The sequence below is a fragment of the Panthera leo genome, chromosome E1 (assembly GCF_018350215.1).
Source record: "Panthera leo isolate Ple1 chromosome E1, P.leo_Ple1_pat1.1, whole genome shotgun sequence".
Lineage (NCBI taxonomy): Eukaryota > Metazoa > Chordata > Mammalia > Carnivora > Felidae > Panthera > Panthera leo.
The window spans coordinates 50,373,924-50,397,923 of record NC_056692.1 but is presented as its reverse complement, the minus strand read 5'-3'; the positions used below and the strand labels follow the sequence as shown (position 1 = coordinate 50,397,923).

Below are 24,000 nucleotides of genomic sequence, written 5' to 3'. Positions count from 1 at the left end.
AATGTAATCCATGTGTTCATCCCTAAGCTGAAACTACAGAGAATTTGGCTCAAATAATTGTTGCTGATGAATAAAAAAAAAAAAAAAAAAAAACAAAGAGCAGACTGAGAAATGCCAGCTCAGGAGGCAGATCAGAGCAAACAGTCTCTTAAGGGCCCAGGATTTTCCTCAACTAAGGAGATTCTGTGCCTCCTTCCTTTCTCTGGTAGGAGAAACCAGAACAGAGCTGGATCAAATGCCCATGGTCCTCCTTTCCTTCTCCCCCCACCCCTGCTCTACATCGCAGGGGTGCACACTATGGCAATGACGCAAGCCCCATAGAGGGTCGGGTAGACGCAGACGGATAGAGACTCTCAAGATGCAAAGAAACTTAAGACATCAAACAGTATAACCTCCTGGTAGGAAAATGACATCCAAAGGCTTCCATGATTGCTCAACATCACAGAGCCAGCAATGACCCAGTAGGAATCAGAATCTAGGTCTCGAAAACCCAGATTGGAGCTCATTCCCCTAGTCTACAATGGAAGGAGTTTAGAGATGATGAGAGGAGGGGGGCAGGGGAACATGGGATTATGAGCTTTTAAAAACTCGGCTTACATCTGGTACTTCACTCATTAAGTGACCGCCAGAATCACTGTTCACCTGACTCTCGATATCCTCAACTGTAAAATGGGGAAATAATACCAATACCTACCTTCCTGGGCTAGATATGAGAACCATGAGGTGTCCCATATGAAAGAACACAGACATACCTTAACTAGCTGTTAATTATAATCATTCAGAGAAAGAATGTATATAATCTCACTGGGTGTTGTATGGAAACCAATCTGACAATAAATTTCATATTTTAAAAAAATGAGTCATTTAAGGGGCGCCTGGGTGGCTCAGTCAGTTAAGCGTCTGACTCCTGATTTCGGCTCAGGTCACGATCTCACGGTTCGTGGGACCGAGCCCCCCATCAAGCTCTGCATTGACAGTGTGGAGCCTGCTTGGGATTCTCTCTCTTCCTCTCTGCCCCCACCCCCCGCGTGCACTCTTTCTCTCTCTCTCAAAATAAATAAACATTTAAAAAAAATCACTGCAGAAATTCATAAGCACAATTGGTCAGATTATCACAGCCCAAGACAATGTGCAATTGAGTCTTCTTTTCCCCCTCTATGCCTTCAAAGTCCAAAATGAAGATCAATTCTGCCGAATTGCATAAAGGCAAGAGAAAATATGCTTGGCAGCGGTCAGTGCAGAGAAAGCCTTTTGGGTCCACCTTCATTGTAACAGGTCTTCTCGACTCTCTCCTCCTTTGGGCTTACCTATGTGTTTTATAAGACTCAAGACTCACTATTCACCTCCTCCTCCCAGAGTTTGGAAGGCCGCTTAGCACATGTTACTACGTTAGTCAGTTAGGCAATGCAAAGAACTGTGTCCATACATATGGGTAGACAATACACAGGGCTGTGCCGTATACCAAGAATGTTAAGTAGCTGGATCTGATGGTGAAAATCCAAATAGATGAATGGCCTAATTCCAACAATTCCTATCCATGAGCCTCAGTCAAATAGATAAGGATTGCTATTTTAAATGGGATACTCCAGTGAGGAATGAACGGCAAATTCCATTTGTCCAGATAACTACATCTATACTCCAGCACAGGCGACAGGTAATTCAGATCTCCCAGCGGCTACAACCCTGTAGCCCTCTCAGCGAAAACAAAATAAAACAAAAGTCAAATACATTTCACCTGTGAAAAAGGCATGGTTGCCACGTAAGCAAACCAAAAGCAAAAGTTACTCTGACATTCCTACATCTCTCGCTTCTTCATTTCTTACTCAGCTCTTAAGATAGATGTTGAGAGAGAGAGAGAGAGAGAGAGAGAGCTATTTATGGGACAAACTGCCTTTGAAAAACAAACAGCGATGAATCATTCTACCACAGCAATTAATTATTAGCCATTCATTATTACACTATAGCTCAACAAATCATCGAAATATTACAAAGAAAGAGTAATATTACGAGAGAAAGAGAGAGCAACCTTTGGGCACAGAGACTAAAGGAATAAAGGACCACAACAAAAAAAAGTCTTCCAGATGTGAGAAGAGAAGGCTCCCTCTTCTCTGACAGCAGCCAGCGAAACAGTTGCAGGGGACACAAAAGCTGGTTGAATTACGCGGTTGGTATACATCCCGCCTTCATTTCTGATAGTGCATCAAATAAAACAAAAATCACAGACACACGCACCAACATTCCATAATTCACTTACTTGCCCATCACTGAAGGAGGAGCCCAGTAAGAGGCCAGAAGTGACTCTGATGAGGTTTGCAAGGCTGCAAGCAAGACTAGCAGAAGAACACCACACACGAGGCATTCTTTGCTTAGTGCTGAAGACCACACTTCAGCAGAGGGAAGCAGAACTGAACAGACTCCACCCTCCCCAGTGCGGATTGCAGCAAACCTCTCTGAGTTTATTGTTCCCAGCAAACCGCCAACTTCACAGAGAAAGAAGGAAAGTGGGTCCATTTAGACACCAAGGCGTGATGTTAATCATTAACTAGACTTGGAAGAATAAATCTATAAAGTAATTCTGGCCAGGACCGCATTCTCCAGCCTTTCTACAAATGCCTCTTTCATTTCTTAAAAGGAAGAAAAACAATACATGGTCAGTTTCCAGCTGTGTTTATTTCTAAGCAATCTGTTCCCCCCACAAGGCTGCCAACACCTGATGCTAACGTTTAACACATTAAAAAAAAAATTAGGCAAGGAGACCATACGAATTAATACAGCTAAGTGCCCAAGTATGTTAAGTGGCTGTCTCTTTTGATAGCCTAAAGCAAAACAAAAACATAAACGTATCAGGAAATAGGCTCTGTGTGATGTCACATGGACAGAACCACCTTCTCTGAGAGAGAGAATTCTGTGTATTCCTGCAGACCTCAACAAACTCTGCCCTCTTACTGGTACAATCTGCAAAGTGTAAGCCTCGTTGGCTTGGCTGGGCATATGCAGTGCTAGATTACATCAGCCTGTATCACACCCGTCGCTTGTTTTCTTTGAAAACGCAGTCCCGCCACACACATACATCTGCAGAAATTCATCTCAAACCGAAGCCAGGGTCGTTACGATCCTGGCCCGGAGCAAAATGGCACTGGAGCCTAAAAGCCTTGCCAAGAGCTCGCAAACATTTCCCAGGCCACAGAAATGTTCGCTAGCTTCGGCCATCCTGAAAATGATGGGGTGTACCAGACCTCTTGCTCGGTACCCACGCGGACAGGCTACGCACAAAGAGCTTCTCTCATGTGCTTTATTACATAAAACAGAAGACTGTGCTCCAGTGCCAACCCAAACAGCAAGAGAATCCCACAGGGTCAACAGAAGGTGGCATCGTAAGGATAGGCTGACGCCTAAATATGTGTCAGCTCGGCCGAGGGCTGGGGGTGCGAGGGGGGGCATGATTATGACGGTTTACGGTTATTGACACAGCTTTACAAAAGGATGGCATGGCTTCCAGGGCCAAATTTATTTTAAAAATCTGTTTCCCAACGTCAGTGGGGTTTCCAGCCAAGTCACTGGCAACCTGGAGGCCTTGGCTGCCCTCTCCTTCATACTTGCATCTAGGCTTAAGTCCCAAGGGTAGCTGGCACTGAGATCGGCAGAGAAGTGTCATTAAATGTTATTAAATGGCGATGATCAGACGCAAAGCAACTAATGGAGCAGCGGGAAGGGAGTGCAGGGAGAAAGCTGGCTTTACAACAGCGGTAGGACACCGATGCTCCTGTTCCCCCAAACCCCTGGCTCGCACCCACCCCTGAGGCTCTAGCCAGCATGCCGAAGTTCTTCAGAATTACATAAAATTTAGAGAAAGAAAGCCCAAAAAGCTCGTGTTAAAACACGCAGTCATTTTGATTTCAAGGAGGCAGGTGGATTTCCTGGGACCTTGCCTTTATCTTTGTACTGCCTCTGCCTAGAAGGCTCTGGCGCCCTTGTGGACGGGAACCCAAACTTCCACATCCAGCTCTCATATCGCATGGCCCACAGAACCCCCTCCCAGACCTTCCTGAACACCGCTTAAGGGTCACGCATCCGGCTTTCACATTCCAGCATCTCACCTACAATGTGAACCTGACGCACTTTACCGAACCCCGCCATTTTAGTTTAAAATGTCCGTCCACTCTGTCTCTGTTGGTGGGAATGCAAACTGGTGAAGCCACTCTGGAAGACAGTATGAAGGTTCCTCAAAAAGTTAAGAGGGCTGCCTGAGTGACTCAGTCAGTTAAGCATCCAACTCTTGGTTTTGGCTTAGGTCACGATCCCGTGGTTGGTGGGACGGAGTCCTGCAACAGGCTCTGCGCTGACAGTGCGGAGCCTGCTTGGGATTCTCTCTCTCTCTCTCTCTCTCTCTCTCTCTCTCTCTCTCTCCTTCTCTCTCTTCCCCTCCCCCACTCACACACACACACACACACACACACACACTCTCTCTCTCTCTCTCTCTCTCTCTCAAAATAAATAAGTAAACTTTTTTTAAAAAGTTAAAAATGGAACTATGCTATGATCCAGTAATCGCACTACCTAAAGAATACAAAAACACTAATTCAAAAGGATACATGAACCACTGTGTTTATTGCAGCATTATCTACAAGAGTCAACCTATGGAAGCAGCCCAAGTGTCCACTGACAGATGAATGGATAAAGAAGATGTTTTATACACACACACACACGTACACACACACACACACACACACACACACACACACACACACACATATATATATATATATATATATACAATGGAATATTATTTAGCCATAAAAAAGAATAAAATCTTGCCATTAACAATGACATGGATGGAGCTGGAGAGTATAATGCTAAGTGAAATAAGTCAGTCAGAGAAAGACAAATACCATACGATATCACGCATATGTAGAATTTAAGAAACAAAACCAACAAAAGGAAAGAGAAAGAGAGAGAGAAATCAAGAAACAGATTCTTACCTCTAAAAAACAGATTGATGGTTACCAGAAGGGAGCTGGGCAGGGGGGTACAGGAAGAAGATAAGGGAAACAGATGATGGGGACTAAAGACCACACTTATCATGACGAGCACTGAGTAATGTATAGAATTGTTGAATCACTATATTACACACCGGAAACTAATAGATTAAGCCATTTAAAAAACCGTCCACTCTGTCTCAAACAGATCTGCACGACTGTCTTCCCACTTCTATTCCTCATACCATGTCTCACAATGTCACATTATTTTTGCATTTATGTATTTACTTCTGCATTTATTACTTATTTAGTATTTATCTTCCCAATAGAAGTTCCATTACGGCAGCAATGCCGTATGATGCCCAGTGCCTGCACATCATAAATACTTGTGGGCTGAATATTTGTTCTTTTCTCAACTGTTTTGAAGATTAGTATTGAATGAGCCCTTCAGAAAAAAAAAAATAAATAATAACAGACTGGAGTAGAAATAGCACAAACTTCAACACCAATAGACCTCATTTTAAATCCCAGCTGTGCCACTTATTAACACGGCGAGCTTGAAAATATGTCTTAAACCCAGTTTCCACACCTGCAAATGTAAGATGAGAGGCTCAGGTCATGGAGGGACTCAGCTGGCACAAAATATGTGAGGATATCTAGCAGGGTCTAACATATAACAGGTGCTCAATATGTACTAGCTTCTGTTCTCCCTTCCATGTTTGTGCTAAAATTTTTAAAATATGAGCTAAATAGAATGTTCCCTGTATGGGGAGCATGTTTCTTCAGATGTCCTCTGTTCTTCCTCTCTTATGTTATTTATATTAAAACTACATTTTTCAAGATGCCTGGGTGGCTCAGTCGGCGAGGCCTCTAACTTCGGTCAGGTCACGATCTCACAGTTCGTGAGTTCGAGCCCCGCATCGGGCTCTGTGCTGACAGCTCAGAGTCTGGAGCCTGCTTCGAATTCTGCGTCTCCCTCTCTCTCTCTCTGCCCCTCTCCTGCTCTCGCTCTCTCTATCTCAAAAATAAATAAACATTAAAATTTTTTTAATTAAAAAAACCTACATTTTTCAAACATCTCGTTGATTTTGAACCATATTCTCTTGGTTCCCACTGACCATGGGAACTATTTCAGCTCTAGCATTCAGGATCTCCGGAAGCGAGGCCTCAGAATCCGTATCTTTTTTTTATAAAGGGCTTACTTTTTTAAAGCAGTTTTAAGCTCATAGGAAAATCGAAGGGAAGGGAAGGCACAGAGATTTCCCATATACTCTCTGCCCCCGTACGTGCATAGCCTCACCAACATCAACAACCCCCCCACCAGAGTGATGCGTTTGTTACATGTGATGAATTTACACTGATGCATCATTATCACTCCAAAGTCCACGGTTTACATTAGGGTTCACTCCTGGTATTGTACATCCTATGGGTTTGGACAAATGTATACTGACAGGTATACTGATATATATGACATTTACAGATATGCATGGATATCACTACAGTATCATACAGAGTACTTTCACTGTCCCAAAAGCCCTCTGTGCTCTGCCTGTTTATTCCTTCCTCTCCCCAACCCCTGGCAACCACGGATCCTTTTACTGTCTCCATAGTTTTGCCTTTTGTAGGATGGCATACAGTTGGAATCATACTGACTGGCTTCTTTCACTTAGTGATATTCCTTGAAGGTTCTTCTGTGTCTTTTCATGGCTTGGTAGCTTCTTTCTTGTTAGCATTGAATAATATTCCATTGTCTGGATGTGCCCCAGTTCGTTAATCCATTCATCCACTGACAGGCATCTGTTGCTTCCAAGTTTTGCCAATTATGAATAATGATCCCATAATTATCATTTCATAATATTATGAAAAATAAACATCTGTGCGCAGGTTTTTGTGTGGACACAAGTTTTTAATTCCTTTGGGTAAATAACAAGGAGTGTGATTTCAGGATCATATGGTAAGACTACGTTAGTCTTGCAAGAAACTGCCAAACTGTTTTCCAAAGCGGCTGCGTTACATACTTTTTTTTTTTTTTAATCTCCCCAAGCGATTGAAGATTCCAGCCAGGGTTAAGAACCCCTTGTCAAGGGTATGTTTAAGTAAAGTGTTTCCTTTTTTTCACCTTTTCTCTCTTCATGAGGACAAGGTCACTCTCCCCTCAGTTCCTGGTCCTTCCCCCATCACCAGTCAGTTCTTTCTGGCCAGTAAGAAATTCCAGATGAAGCTCCTGACCAGGCTCTCTATGTCTTCGAGCCAAAACTGTTAATAATTCACCAAAGTAGACATTGCAAGGAACAAAAAGTTCATCAAGCTACAAACTCTGCTCTGAAAGAGTCCGGGGATAAGAAAACCCAGTTCCTGTACTATCAGAGGATTACATGACAACTGTCACACCATGAATACACAGGAGGTTCAAAGCCGATGAGGGAAATGAAAAACAAATGGTCTCATGGGGGAAGTGATATTTTAGGTGGTCCTTTGATCACTGGTAGGCTTTAAGGGTACATGAGGATTTATTATACAATAGGTCTTCTTTTAACATATTTAAATGTTTCCATTATAAAAAGTTTTTTAAAAAAAATAATGGGTAGGATATTGACAACCAGAACACAGAAATGCAACAGTGAGGCTCTAAGCAGAGTGAGCATGAGCTCCTAGTGGTGGAGAGAAGGCACTGTGGTATATTCAAGAAAACTGTAAGTTATCTACTTTTGACAAAGTAAAGGATGGTAGTAGAGAGAAAGCTGGGAGCATAGGTTGGAGCCAAAGACTGAAAGCCCAAAACTAATAATCTTTCAATTTCATATTTAAGAAGGGAAGTCAGCTATGTTTTTCAGTTGAGGAGGTCACGTTAGGTCATCCACATTTCAGAAAAAATAACGTAACAAGGTGAATCTTACATCTGCAGAATATTTTGAAACTGTGGGACACACACAGACACAAACAGACACACACACACACCCATATACACACACCTGGGTGTTTTAAGCTTCCAGGTCTCGGCTTATATTTTCCCTGGAAGGTTGCCATCACCTGTCTCTACTGGTCAACTTGAACACTCAACTCAGGCATGTTATCCTTCTGAGAGACTTCCATAAAAAATAAAATAAAATAAAATAAAAGTAGAATAAATGCTCCTCCTCTCTGTGGTCACAGCAGTCTGGATGTCTCCTTTCCTATACTGATTGACTGAATCCATCTGTTTACCCCTGCCTTGCACTCGAATGCCAACTCTTCAAAGCCACCCACCATGTCCTACCCAGGCACGGGGCAAGCACTAGACCCAAGAAGTCAGAGGCAGAGACCACAGCCATCTGACTGATAAATAAGCTACTTAAACTGTATGGAGGGGGCACCTGGGTGGTTCAGTCGGTTAAGCGTCCGACCGGCTCAGGTCATGATCTCGCGGTTCATAGGTTTGAACCCCGCGTCGGGCTCTGTGATGACAGCTCAGAGCCTAGAGCCTACTTCAGATTCTGGGTCTCCTTCTCTCTCTCTGCCCCTCCTCTCTCTCCCTCTCTCTCTCTCTCTCCCCTCTTCAAAAATAAATAAACATTAAAAAAATTAATAAACTTTATGGAGGCAAAACCCATAGGCTCTGGTAATTTACTGGATTAGAGGTGTGGAAGATCAGAAGATAAGCAGTAACAGCAGTAACACTAGTAGTAGTCATTTGGCTTTTTTACACCTAAATGAAATTAAGTGAAAGAAGAAGGTCAAGGCCAGTTGGGATGGGTGGTGGAGAAGGAAGACAATGAGTCCCAATTCTGACAAGTAAAGTCTAAGATGCTGGGGTGGGGGTGGGGGGACTGTGACAAATTTCAAGCAGACAAATGGAGCTTAAGGTGGGGGGTGGGGGGGCGGGGAATATGCACACCTGGGAGTGACCAACAAAGGTTGAGAGTTGAAAACAAAACAAAACAAAACAAAACAAAGTAGAGAGTTGGATGAGAGGCTGAGAAACAAAAAGAACAAGAGAATGGAAGGCAGACAAGGCGAGGACATTTTGACAGAATGAGATGTGAATGAAGCATCAGTGAAACACACAGAGAATTGCTGGATGTACCAAAGAGGAATAAGCCAATGTGTCCAGAGCAGCACCATCAACTCATTCGGAAATGGCCGTATTTTCAAAGAATGAAAGCACTCAGAAGACTCTTCTTACAACCTCAGGTGATCGAAGCTCTTTTTTTTTTCAGACTGGGTTGAACTGAAGCACGTTCTCGTGTTAACGGTTTGATGCTGACTATGTGTTCTTGAAGGAATGTAAAAGCAAATCACAGCCAATGCCCTTTACTTGTGGTCTGGGCCCCGAGTGAAGGTAGGAGGCAGGCAGTGGTTAGGCGGGGAATCCCCAATGTCTGTGCTCATCTTCCTCATTTATGGGCTGCTTCATTCATGAGTCTCTACTGAAAGGAAATGTAGTCATACGAATGTTAAAGTACCACTTTGAAATAAAAATGTGGCAAGGGGTTGCCGAGAAATTTAGTGACGTGTTTCACCTTTTCAAAATGGTGCACTAAATTTTAGTTTAGGTTTAAAATTAGCACTCATATTTTAGAGATAAATACTGAAATATCTCCAAATGAAATAATACGGTTGTAGAGTTTGCTTCAAAATAATATGGTGGAGTAGGGGTGGGGAGGGGAGCTATAGATGAAATAAGATTAGCCATGAGTTGGGAATTGTCAAAGCTAAGTGACAGATAACATGGTAATTCATTGTCCTGGGTGCCTGTGAATATGTGGAATTTTCCAAAACATAAAGATTTTATTAAATAGCTACTGAACCACAGAAAATTCTCTTTTAATACTTAAAATAGAGGGATAGTGAATAAGAGGGTTGAATTTCTTTTTTCCTCGGGAGAAATAGATTATTTTCCCCCCTCTGGTCCAAGGTCATACTTTTAATAGCAATGTGATCACCTCCCTTCTAGCCAAGGAAAACTACAGAGGAGTAACTTTGATTCCACCAGCTGCATGAAGGCTGAGATGCAAAGAAATAACACAGGAAAGTCCTTCGTCTATAATCCTTCTTAGAGTGTTAACCAGTGCAGAGTCTATCCTGCCTCTCTCCTGATTTCACCCCACTTCTCCTCTTGAACTACATTCTACCATGATATCATTTACCCATGAAAGAAGGTACACCTTGAAAAGAAGCATCTGATATTCATCTCTGTAAGGATATATTTCATGACCTTATGTGATGCCCTCTTTATAAAGACTCTTAGAAAAAAATATGTGTCATCAATAATTAGAAGAGTTGGCTTCTTCTGTATAATTGATCAATCTCTCCCTATGGATAACATGAATGTTTTCCTTTGTGCTTCCGTCCTTGGGTTGATGGCTAAAAACCCGGGATACCTGGGTGGCTCAGTCGATTAAGTGCCTGACTTCAGCTCAGTTCATGATCTCATGGCTTGGGAGTTCGAGCCCCACGTCAGGTTCTGTGCTGACAGCTCGAAGCCTGGAGCCTGCTTGGGATTCTGTGTCTCCTTCTCTCTCTCTGCCCCTCCCCTGTTCACACTCGTGTTCTCTCTCTTTCTCAAAAATAAATAAATATTAAAAAAAAAAAAAACTTTTTTAAAGCTTAGGGCCAAACTGGGACTCATATTCATATTTGTGCCCAAGTAAGTATTTTCTTTTTTTTTTAATTTTTTTTTTTGGAATGTTTATTTATTTTTGAGAGAGAGAGACAGACAGAGCATGAGCAGGGGAGGGATAGAGACAGAGGGAGACACAGAATCTGAAGCGGGCTCCAGGCTCCGAGCTCCGAGCTGTCAGCACAGAGCCTGACACGGGGCTTGAACCCACCAGCCGTAAGATCATGACGTGAGCCGAAATCGGGTGCTCAACCAACTGAGCCACCCAGGCGCCCCCCCAAGTAAGTATTTTCTGTTTGTGTCTTATCTACCCCTTTAATAACATTTTATCATGGAGCATCTTAGATACACAAGAAAGTAAACAAAACGATTGTAATCAACTCGCATGAACCCATTCCCCAGCTTCAACAAATATCAACTCATGGCCAATTTTGTTTCACCTATACCCACCCACCTTCCCAGACAACAAATCATTTTGTACATAAATATGTTACCCAATATCTCCAAAAGAAATTGACTATTAAAAAAAACATAACCACAAAGAGTGTCATCACATGTGAACAAATAAATAATTTCTTAATATCTACTCAGTGTTCAAAATTCTAATGGTCTCATAAATATCTCAAATAGTGTTAAATTATGGTGTGTTTAAATCAATATCCAAATTAGGTCCATGTTTTATGACTGCTTGATAAAATTTCTTCTGTCTCTCTTCGTCTATAAGCTCCCTCTCCATTTCTTATTATCTGCCCCTCCCTCTACATGAAATTGTTTTGTTGCAAAGATCTGGCCATTTGTTCTATAAAGCTTCCCACTGGGTTCTGCTGATCTTATCCCTTGTTGATTCCCACACTCCTCTGTAAGTTAGAGCTCAATCAGATTCAAACATGACTTTTTTGCTTGGCAAGACTCCCTCACAGGTGACCTCATTTACTTTTTATTTATGCTAAGTTGCTGAATTATATGCATCCTAGTAAACTATCTTCAACTCTTAATGGAAAAAGGAAGAAATAAATAAATAATCCCTCAACAACACTTGGTATTCAACAAACTTTTTAATCTTTGTCAGTTTGATAAGTAAACAAGAGTACCTCATTGTTTTTAATCACATTTTAAAAATATTTAGCACAGTTAACAAATATATTAACAAATATTTTTGTATGTCTACTGATATCTGTGTTTGTCTATGAACTGCCCATTCAAACTATTTGCTCATTTTTATATTAGTATTATTATTATTATTTTATTTATAAGAGAAGACATTGCCCCTTTGGAAGTTTGTATTGCAACACACACACACACACACACACACACACACACACACACACACACACATACACATATACACACACAATCTTTGGGCTTTCCTCCCCTTTCGATTATACAAAATTTAAAATTTTTACATTCCTTTCTGTCCTCTGCGTTTTTTAAAAACTTTTTAATGTTTATTTATTTTTGAGAGAGAGAGGCAGAGCGTGAGCAGGGGAGGAGAGAGAGAGGGAGACACAGAATCTGAAGCAGGCTCCAGGCTCTGAGCTGTAAGCACAGAGCCCGACGTGGGGCTCAAACGCACAGACCGTGAGATCATGACCTGAGCCAAAGTCAGACACTCAGCTGACTGAGCCACCCAGGCGCCCCCAGTGGCCTCTGCCTTTTTATAAGGCAAGAACATTGTTTCCTCTTCCCCAAAACCGCCTGTTAGATAGTTGTCCCAATGCCACCTGTTGATCTGTCCCTTTGTTCCTCCATTAATCTTATATACCTTTTTAACATGTATACCTCTTCTATAAGTTCATTGGCTTCCATGTCAAAAAATAATTAAATGTAATGGTCACTGCAGACATCTTCACTTGATCCCGACTTGAAGAAAACTTCTAGCCTTCCACCTTAAAAAAAAGTATGTTTGGTTTAATTCATTCGTAGAAGTATATAACAGTTATGTTCACATTTTAGTGAGGGGAGTAGGCTACCAAAGGTTCCCAGGATGTGCCCATATCCTAATCCTTGGCACCTGTGAATACTACCCTAGTAACACTTTTGCAGATGTGATTAAATTAAGGATTTTGAGATGAGGAGATTATCCTGGATTATCCAGGTGGGCCCTACAGGCCATCAGAAGTGTCCTTATAACGAGAGGAAAGGGGAGGTTCAACTTGCCCAGAGAAGATGGAGGCAGAGACTGGAGTAAGGAAGCCACAGTCCCAGGCATGCCGGCAGCTCCCAGAAGCTACACAAAGCAAGGAAAGGATTCTCTCCCATTCTCTCCCAGAGCCTCTGGACGGAGCCTGGCCTGCCCACACCTTGATTTCAGACTTTGGCCTTCAGAAGTAAGACAGAATAAATTTCTATTGTTTTAAGCAACCAAGTTTGCAGTAATTTGTTACAGCAGCTGCAAGAAACTAATACAGCGAATTATTAGAAATGGACACTGAAGTTTATCACATTCTCTTTCAAAACTTACCCAGTGTCTCTCTCCTACCACACCCAAGCTGCCCCACTCTCTACCAAATAGGTTTCTTACTTTTCTGTCTTTTCCCCTTCTTTTCCCCTTCATTTTCATTCCCTTTATTTCCTTATTAACTGCTTCTGCTGCAGGACTTCCAGAGCATCCTGTGATCCTACAATCCTGGTGGTCATAGAAACACCTAGAAAGCCTTGACAATAAAAGGGGACAAAACAAGCGACACTGAGAAGCTAACTGCAAACTAGAAGGAGTGGGTATGGGTAGACGGAGCCATCCCACTCCTTGGTGGATGCCCTTCGCTGGAACAAAGAAGGAATGAATGCTGAACTGGAAGGCTTCCAGTTCTAACTGGATGCCATCTCAAAGGAAAACGTCTAAGAAATGCAGCCCTTTCTCCAGGCCTGTGGCTCATTCTGGAATCCCTTGTGCCCCCTGCCAACAAGAAACAAGAATGTAAAGAAACCGTGGCCAAAACAACATCAAAAAACTATGTCAGGATCCTTCACCGTGCAACTCTAACCTTCCAGCCTGGAAAAAAAAAAAAATCAGTATAATCCTTTGCACTAAGGTTGCTTCTGCAATGTCTAAGTCACCTTTGTTTTCCAGGGAGGATGGTCGGTCTGAGAGTCCTGTTTTGCAAACCATAGTCAATGTACTCTCCTGGCTTAGTGCATTTTCCCCTGGGCACACTCCTCGGTAGAGGTTCACGGCGGTCAGTTAAAAAACAGAGACCAAGAAATAGCTTTGAGAACACCATGAAATTTAAATGTGATTTTCCAAGACGAGAATGCTAACATACAAAAGCAATCAACTTAATTCCAAAGCAGAGTTCTTGATGTGAATCTACTCGTATTTCAATACTATGTCAGATCCTGTGGGACCCTTTAGGGAAAATTCCACAGTGCCATAGAAAGACTTCAGGCCCTCAGTTTCTAACTCTGGATAAGCCATTGTCACCGTAATTAACAATTATTGCTTCAGGCAGCACTATAACTCAAGGTGTCAAAAAAAGTGGAGTTCTCTAGTCTTGGGTAATAAGTCTAGAAATTGTTCCAGGCAGTCACCGTGAAACATGTAAATCAGTTAATGTCCAAGACTCAGGACCCAAAAAAGTATATAACTTCCTTACCGCACCAAGAGACTGTTCCACCTACCCACGTGATCAGAAATGGGAGTGAAACGTGTAAATTTAAATAGACTCTGTGAGGTCTCTTACACCGTTCTCTATACAACTTCCCCGAGCCAGCTTTAATGGCTCGTGAGAAGGTATTAATCTAAGCCTCATCCTTAAAATGGGAATATCTGTATCTCACCTTGGTGGAATGACACAGGCTAAGCAAAACATATGCAGGGCCAGTGGATACAACTGTGTTGGATAATTGAACACTGAAAATTGCCATGTCAAGCTACTCTACCATTTTTGGCAGGTGCATTCTTTTTTTTTTTTAATTTTTTTTAATGTTTGTTTATTTTGAGAGAGAGAGAGAGAGAGAGAGAGAGGGATGGAGGGAGGGAGAAGCAGAGAGAGAGCATCCCATGCAGGCTCCGTGCTGTCAGAGCAGAGCCCGACACTTGGGCTCAAACTCACCAACCGTGAGATCATGACCTGAGCCGAGATCAAGAGTTGGACGCTTAACCGACTGACCTGCCCTGGGACCCCTAGGTGCTTTCTTATTAACAAGTAACTGCTCATTAGAATAATAATAGCAACTAATATTTATTGAGAATTTATTACACACAGGCGTGGTGCTCAGCTTCACACATAAGCTCTTAATTTAATGATGAGTACGACTGCATGGGATGAGTATTACTTATTCCATTTCAAGGCCCTTGTCCAGACACGTGGAGCTTTACAGATGTGAGCAGTCGGCTTTCCTATTAAATATAATGATATGCAGTCCTTCAATTGCAATTACTTTTCGTCTCAAGTCTATTTCCATTAGCTTGTAGAGGGATTATTGCCGACCCGTGTCCGGGCTCTCCCTAAAATCTGGGATCCGAAAGTAAAAGTTCTGGGTTAAATCCCCTGTGCAGACTTTCTACCCCGATGCCCAGACTTCTTGAGATAACACACATAGGTTACAAAGCTGTTTACCAGGAACCACTGTGACCTGACCTAAGGCCTACCAGGAGATCAAGGCTCAGTCGAAAAGCTCTATTGTCATGAACTTTGTCCAAGATATTTTATTTAACCCTTCTGGACTGTAGTTCCCCTGATGCTGAAATGGAAAATATTCCATCGATAAAACTAGCTAATCTTCTCATTAAATGGAGCTCTGGTATTTGGAGGAACACGATACCAGTTTCATAGACAATGTCATAAAGTTGTCTACCGTGTGATAGTTCTGTGGTATGTTCGTAGACCAGCACTCCTTCCCTAAGGGGGTTCTGATACAATTGATAAGCCTGTCTCCTACCTGACATAAATTGCTTTAGTGGGAGGCTAATGGCCAAGTGGCTATTTAAAAGCTGTCACTATGGCTTCTGTTTGCAAAACACTGTGTTAGTGCAACTTGGGCTCTGCGGGGACGCCCCTCTCTCAATACAAAAAAAAAAATGGTGGGTGGGGGGCTTTCAGTCCATTAATGGACTCCTTGATTGGCTCATCCTGATGGTCATCTCAGCCTGATGTTTCTCCCATTTTACCAGAAGATTCACCAGTTCTGGGCTGGACTAAACACTCAAGGTCACCGAAACCCTTAAATCTGATCATATTCCAAACACTCAACCTCAACACTCAACATAAAATAAATGCACAAAACTAAATATATTCCAACCAATACCTTGGGGGAATTTTCTATGATGGAAGAACTCCTGCCTCTGAGTAACTGTGGTACTTTTTCTCCAGGAAACTGCCCCCTTCTGCAGTGCTTAACAAATAAACCAACCAACAATCAACACTCTCTCTGCATCTGGCCACATAACCAGAATGAGAGTCCACTAGGGGTTGTTGGGCCTCTGGAACAATGCCTGGGAAAACCATTTGGAAAATCTGCTTTCCATCTTGCTGAAACCCCATTTCTCTCTCACATCCGTAACTGTCCTAGGTAGGATATGCTCTAGACTTAATTTTAGCACAGGACTCCCAACTCTGTAACTCAATCTCTTTGTCAAAAGGACACATCAATGAAAACAGGAAAATACACAGACTTTGCAAAAAAAAAAAAAAAGGTAACTGTGGGCGGGGAGACAACACATAGTATATTGAGGAAGAAATAAGAATCTAAGGAAAGTTTGGGAGTTTGGGTTCTTTTGTGCATTTGTTACCACTTTCTAAATATGATGGGAAATTTGAGCAGCTGTCTAGCTGAGAAAAGAAGCCAATGGGGAAAGAGACAAAGAGGCCAGAGAAGTACACAGAAATGATGGGGCAAAATTCCCAACGGGCAGCGTGGGATCAATAGCACAGTGGAGAAGGCTGGACTCAGAGAAAGGAGTGGAGGGTCTCTCTTTACCATAAGAAGGAAGAAGGGCATAAATAGTGACAACAAAGAGAAAATTCAAGGGGCGCCTGGGTGGCTCAGTTGGTTAAGTGTCCGACTTTGGCTCAGGTCAGGATCTCATGTTTGTGGGTTCAAGTCCTGCAACAGGCTCTCTGCTGTCAGCACAGAGCCCGTTTTGGATCCTCTGTGCCCCTCCCCGCAACCCCTTCCTCGCTCTCAAAAATAAATAAACATTTAAAAAAAAAGAAAATTCAGTGTGAAGGGAAGTTGAGAGAGGCACTCCGTATTGACGTATAACAGGGTGTTCTGCCAAGATTTCCCATGGGGTCCTAGGAAACACAGAGCCAAGAAACATTAGAAACAGCCAGAATAGGTCGGCAAAGAAGTTCCTGTAGTTTCGAGTGAAACTTTACCACATACCCTTGCAGTATATAAGCTCCCGAGGAAGTAGCTAATGAAAAACATAAGGGAACATTCCAAAAGGCCACTCAACTATGTAAAGCTAAAGTAGGTGTGATCTATAACTTCCTTATTTCCTCCAAGAACCTCCTCCATTCCAAAGTGGCTCATCATAAAACCTGGAAACAAACGAGTCAGAAGTGGTGCTCAGCTCAAGAACTATCCATGAGTCTCAAAGCTCACACGTGGGGAGTATGTTGTATATTTCATCCTTCTAGAAAATTCAGCAAGTCTGTTATTAAAGAGCTCGAATTCTTTAAAAAATTTTTAATGTGTTTTTATTATTTTTGAGAGAGGGAGAGAGACAGAATGTGAGTGGGGGAGAGGCAGAGAGAGAGGGAGACAAAGAATCTGAAGCAGGCTCCAGGCTCTGAGCTGTCAGCACAGAGCCCGACACGGGGCTCGAACCCACGAACCGGGAGATCATGACCTGAGCCGAAGTCAGTCACTTAACCGACTGAGCCCCCCAGGCGCCCCTATCTATTTAAATTGTACAATTCGAGGGGCGCCTGGGAGGCTCAGATGGTTAAGCATCCGACTTCGGCTCAGGTCATGATCTCCTGGTTCGTGGGTTCGAGCCCCGTGTCGGGCTCTGTGCTGACAGCTCAGAGCCTGGAGCCTGCTTTGGATTCTGGGTCTCCCTCTCTGTTTGCCCCTCCCCCACTTGCGCTCTCACTCTCTCTCTTTCAAAAATAAATAAACAACAAACAAACAAACAAATAAATAAATTTGTACAATTCGATGGTTTTCAGCATACTCACAGACTTGTGCAGCTATCACCACAATCAACTCCCTAATATCTCTCATCCACAAAAGACACATCATACCCATTAACCATCACGGCTTATTTTCCTCCAAGGCCATCCCTCCCTCTGGTCCTAGGCAATCACTAGTCTAAATTCTGTCCCCGAGACCTCCCTATCCTTGACGCTTCGGATAAATGGAATCCTACCCTCTGTCGCCTCCCCCTTGTGTGCCAAAGACTGTGTTCTCTGAAGCCAAATGCTTTACTGTGTCTCCCAATGGTCTCAGTCTCCACAAGCTGTTGGGCCCAAAGCTTTGCTCTGCAAAGCTTGAAAGTAGGACGGTCCCAGGGGGTAAGGCTGCGCAACGAGTCGCGTTCTCCCTGTGTGCCAAGTTGCAAACAGGTTGAGGCTGGTGGGAAGAACGGAATGTCCCATGACAAAGAGGAGGGGCACAGAGAGAGTCACAGGCAGCAGGAGGAGCTGCCCGTGCTGGGGAACGAAAGTGAAAGAGCATGAAGGAGCAGATAGAAATGCAAAATGCTAGGAAGTGAGACTAAGTCCTTCGGCATGCTTAGCTTTCAAGACTAGAAGCCCCGTGAAGGGCTGGACTGGGTCTTGCAAACGATTTGATTCTTACATGTTATAAGCAAATAAGAGAACATTCAGTGTGGGGATATCAGGTTCACTCTCCCGATCCTCCGGTATTGGGGAGGGCGGGGGGAGAGCAGGCAGCCAAGGATGTGTACAAAGCGATGTTATGGAAGGTAAAGGCACGTGTCCCGGGCTTGGCTCCCCAAATATTATCACGGTCAGTCAAACCCTGTTACATAAAGCTCCAAGAAACTGTTCAAATTCTCCGGCGGTACTGAAATTCTGTAATATTTAAGACTGCCTGGAAAAAGTAAGCCGTTAACTGGGGCTAAGCCTTTTTTTTTTTTTCTTTTTTTTTACATATCAAATAAGTAGCTCTGGCTATGGGATTAGCTCTCTTTCCACAGACAACGCAACCTGCTCGAAATATTTTGGCAGAGGCTGGAATCACTGGAAACACCAGGCTTCCCGCTGAGTATTTACGTGACCACATGCTTTTTCAGTGATCTAAACACTTTTACAAGCACAAGTTGAAACACAGCTTGCTCTGACCTTGGGAGAAAAGTGGAGACACGAACACTCAACAGGTAGCTCAGCTCAAAACCCTTCCCGGAGTCTTTATACTCAGAGCCTAAGAAAACTCCGCTCTGTGGTAGCTGGGTAGCTGGCCGACGGATGCCTCCCAGCTGGCACTGGCACAACAGGGGCCAATGTCTTACCCGAGGGTCCACGTAAGCTAATGATGTCACCAAGAAGGGAACTGAAGATATTAACACATGGCGCTTCCGTTCATTCATCCTCCCCTCAAATATTTACTCGGTCCCTACTACGCATCGGCACCAAGCTATGCCTTGAAAGTAAGACAGTAATCAGAGGTAGCCCCCTGCTCCCGCCCACCCCACTCTCCAGTATGTCTTTTCTGGAATGATGAAGTTACACTGGGATACTCCCAGTGGCTCCAGGAAGGACAGAACTATGGTCACTTCCTACATGGCCTAAATGAGCCAGGCGGTGGGGACAGGAGAAAACCAGGCAGCCCCTGTGGTTAATTCCCAATGTTTGAGGAAGTCTGTCTCTGCCTCCTTCCTAACTGCCAGCCAAGTATAATTCAAATTACTCAAGCTGGCATTCAAGAGCCTTCCCTAGTTGTGCTGTCTACTCCTGCCACCTCTAAGAAGTAACTAAGACCCAGCCTAACAGAAGTCATTGCTCTTTCCTTGAACACACCCAACCTTGGTCTTGACCCTTCCTCTGGCCATGCTGCTCCTGCTCCCTGTGCAGTGCATACACACAGTCCTCTGCCCACGAAGAGCTCTTCTGCCCACGTTTTGGTCCAATGACTTCTTCTTACCTACTCATCCCTCACCTCCCATCTCCTTCCCTTCCCCTCCTCCCATAAGACTAAAAAGCTATCCGTGGATCTTCTGCTCTGCACAGGCAGGAGGTAGGTCACCAACATTTACCCCAGGCCCAAAGCGAGGAATTTAACCGATATCACCCTCTGCTAACCCTCCCGAGTGCCTAATGATTTGTTGTCCTCAATGCACAGCTGAGAAACTGAACTTTAGAATGGTTAGGTAAATACTCCAGGGCATCACCGCTAGATAAGAGTGGAGCAGATTGTGTTCTGCTCCAATCCTGAACTGCCCTCACTCGCCCGTTTGGAGTGCAGTGCGTGCAGAGGACAACTCGAGCCCTGCCCCCCCCCCTTCCCTGATCTGGCTTTCCAATTCAGCCCAGGTTCTGGTCACTTCCACACTGATGCGACCTGGCAGTGCCTCATCTTTTATTTTTTAAGATGTTTTCTTTTTTTTCATATTTATTTATTTATTTTTGGGAGAGAGAGAGAGAGAGAGAGAGAGAGAGAGAGGCACGCAGAGGGAAGAAGAGAGAGAGAGGGAGATTGTTCCAAGCTACGCTATCAGCACAGAGCCTGACGCGGGGCTTGATCCCACAAACTGTGAGATCATGACCGGAGCTGAAATCAAGAGCTGGAGGCTTAACCGACTGAGCCACCCAGGCGTCCCAACAGTGCCTTATCTTTAGTTGCACCAGATGCCCTCTTCCCGTCTCTGGATTCCTACTCTCAGAGTTCTCTGGCTGACGGAATCCGCTGGGCTTGCTGACGTGCAGAAGCTGAGGTCAAAGCCTGTGGGGCCACCTGCGATCAGTGAACAATGATGGACAGGAACTGAGGAATAAGCCCTTTAGTCCCATGGGCACGGGGTTCTGAGATACATTTCTCAAGGCTCTTAGAAGATCCAATGGTATTAAACATCAGTTGCCCCAGCAGTGACTGCTGCATGGGCTTTTCCCTCCTTCCCTGTCCCGTCTACCTTGTCCATCCCATTGACTGTGATACAGGGACAAACACGTCTCTTGCACACAGACGTCTATTTAGGGCTCTGCGTTCAGAGGCGGCAGGTAGCAGAACTATGAGCCAAAGCAGGGGAGAACTCAGCCACAGTGCAGGCTGTCAGTCTGCCCTGCCCCTCGGGCCACACAAATCAGAGATGCCACGGTGCTTGAAGTGCCTGGGAAGGACGCATGTCTCACCTGTGGATGTCAGCTAGCTTCCTCTTCTCAGTCACTCCGGTGCCGGCACAATGCACCCATGAATGGCCTAGCCCTGGTGGCAGGGATGGAGGCTACGCATGGGCCCAGCAGCGTGGGCTTCCTCTGACCAATGACGTAGCCATTGCTCCTGCTAAATGTCCAGCCAATCAATAGCAGAGACAGACGCTAATCCCTACAGTATACCTTCAAAGATGGCAGCCGGCCCTTTGGTGGAGGGTTGATTTTAACCTACCACTTCTACCCTGGAGGTGAGGAGGGGAGAGTAATTCATGGTTACTGGAACTCATGCCCACTGACTCCAAATACGGGCTTGCCTTCTCCGCGAGCACAGTATCCAAGGACCTAAGAAAGCCTAACCTACCAGCACGGTATGCCACATCACATTGTTGCAGACCAAGGGACTGATTTATGCCAAAGGAGGTATGACAATGGGTGTATGACCGAGGAATCCACTTGTTGGATCACGAACCTCATTGTTCCAAAGCAGCCAGCTTAACTGAATTGTGAAATGGCCTTTTACTCAGGAACCAGCAGAGTTAGGGCAGTAGCACACCGACAGCCTGGTCTTCCAGTGTCACCTGAATCCGTGCCCCACCCCTCGAATTTCTGGAAGGAAACTCGTTTGCCTTCGGAGTGGGCAATGGCGTTGAGATCTGAGGGCGAGGAGTGTTCACTGCTACTTGAATATCATCTCTTCTTGGCCATTTCGCCAATCAGAGGTGGGAAATATATAAATGTGGGTACATACACACACCCATGCGTTAAAAATAAACGTATGTGGGGCGGCCGGGTGGCTCAGTCGGTGACGTGTCTGACGTCAGCTCAGGTCATGATCTCATAGTTCATGAGTTTAAGGCCTATATCGGGCTCTCTGCTGTCAGCACAGAGCCCGCCTCGGATCCTCGGTCTCCCTCTCTCTGTGCCCTTCTCCCACAGTCTCTGCCTCTCTCAAAACTAAATTAACATTAAAAAAGTAAAAATACGCACACGTGTACATCCGTACGTGAACATACGTACGTACATCCACGCGCAGAGCCTAGAAGTCATGAATTCGTACAAAGGTGGCCAGTTCCAGTCCATCCGCCCAGGGTTCCTGTTGCTTTCTCTCATTTGCTCAGTCCTATAACACATCTAAAAGAGTGTCAAGGCAGCTGCCTCCATACCATTGTGTGTTTTTCATTTTAAGAGTAAAATTTTAATTTTGACACAAAGCTCCCCAGCAGAATTTCACTCCTGCTTTATTTGCCAGCAAAGCATCACACCCATGTCAGAACCAATCTCTGGCAAAGGACGTGGGACCACCATGATCGGCTTCGACCAATCGTCCTCGCCACACCTCCACTCCTGGGGCTGGGGTCAGGGTCTCTCCTCAAGTGCATGGTCACGTGGAGGACGGTGAGATACCTCAAGAATATAGGGTTTCTAGTAGGCAGAAGGAAGGGGGCCGTGGAGTATGGATATTAGGGAGGCAACCAGCTGTATCTGCTATATTAACCTACAATCCATAGAGCAGACGAGGTGACTTAAATCCTCTGAAATAATATGCAAACTTCTTTGTGTGCGCACATGTGTAGTTTTCCAGGGAGAGGATCCTCGGTCATCATCATTTCTCAGAGGGCTCAGGTGCCCAAGAAAAGACTAGAACCATTTGATTTTAAGCTGGCAGGAGCACCTGGATGGTTCAGTTGGTTAAGCGTTGGACTTTGACTCAGGTCATGATCTCGCCGTCTGTGAGTTTGAGCCCCGCGTTGGGCTCTGCGCTGACAGCGTGGAGTCTGGAATCTGCTTCAGATTCTGTGTCTCCCTCTCTCTCTGTTCCTCCCCTGTTCATGCTCTCTCTCTCTCTCTCTCTCTCTCCCTCAAAAATAAACATTAAAAAAAAATTTTTTTTTATACTGGCACAGTCTTCATCTTCCATTTACGTGGCACAAGAGGTTTCCAGGAACTTAGACCCTAATTCAGAAAATGCAAGGGTTTCCCCAATCTCATTTGCTACATTCCTGCCCCTAAGGCAGAAATCAGAAAACTGCACGGCCTTTGTCAAAAATACAAATGTTTGTCTCAATTTGAGTCCTCCTAGAGTTCGTTCCTAGAGACGGACTTTTCAGGCTTCTAGGGCAATTAAGGGGCACTAAATCTCCTCCACATTAGACATGCTGGCTTTAAACTTCCAGTCTTCTAAAGAAAAAAGGGGACCACGCGGGAGTCTCCAAAGGAACAAAGGGAGCAGAAGTGCAAACCGCCATAAGAGAGTCCGTGGTTTAGGAGCCAAAGAGCAAATGTCAAGGCAGCTTGTCAGTGTCAGTGTGTTCTCAGGATTTTATCCCATTGACCCCAAACGCAGCGTTCAGTGTCCTAGACCAAATCTGGGCAGCTGTGGTAATAGAAAGAGCTCCCCAGTCCAGAGCTTTAATCCTCTAGGGTTCCTTAACGGTTGTATTTATCTGTCCCAAAGAGCTGAATACAAAGAGCGGCAGCCACTGCAGGATCGGGTGGGGGGGGGGGGTGCATTAAAAAGCATATGCCCTTGGGTGTGGCTCCTAAATTTTTGCCAGGCAGACAACTGCTGTGCAGAGATGCAATCCCAGATTCTAGATCCAATGTAGCCATCTTGGTGACAGGGTGACCCTATAAAATGACCATCCCACATGGACACTCTGGAGGACGAAGGAGGACACTGCTAATGACTAAAGCAAGGCATGCAGGGTGAAGGAGGGCAGTCCCAGCACACCCCACTCAGCCGATGCTTCCTACCACTCTCCTCCACTGTCCTCTCTGCGTTCCTGCAGCCCCCGCGTGTCCCGTACATTGTGTTTGGCATCACGGAGAATAAAAAAGAAATTAAAATAAAATAGCATATTATGGGGGCACCTGGGCGGCTCATTCGGTTAGGCGTCTGACCCTTGATTTCGGCTCAGGTCACGATCTCGCTGTTCGTGGGTTCAAGCCCCGAGTCAGGCTCTGTGCTGACAGGCCCGGAGCCTGCTTGGGATTCTCTCTCCCTCTCTCTCTGCCCCTCCCCTGCTCATGCACTCTCTCTGTCCCTCTGTCAAAGTGAATGAAGTTAAAAAAAAAAAATAGCATATTACGGCGTACCATAATACACCACACCATGTTGTCCTTGCGCGCAAGGGGTCAAGCTCTC

General features: G+C 44.5%; 1 protein-coding gene across 1 annotated transcript in view; it reads right to left on the bottom strand.

The window, feature by feature from the left end:
* The window catches only part of MAP2K6 (mitogen-activated protein kinase kinase 6), a 121,237-nt gene that overhangs the window by 44,789 nt on the left and 52,448 nt on the right, over window positions 1-24,000 (bottom strand). The gene's annotated exons all lie outside the window — the stretch shown is intronic.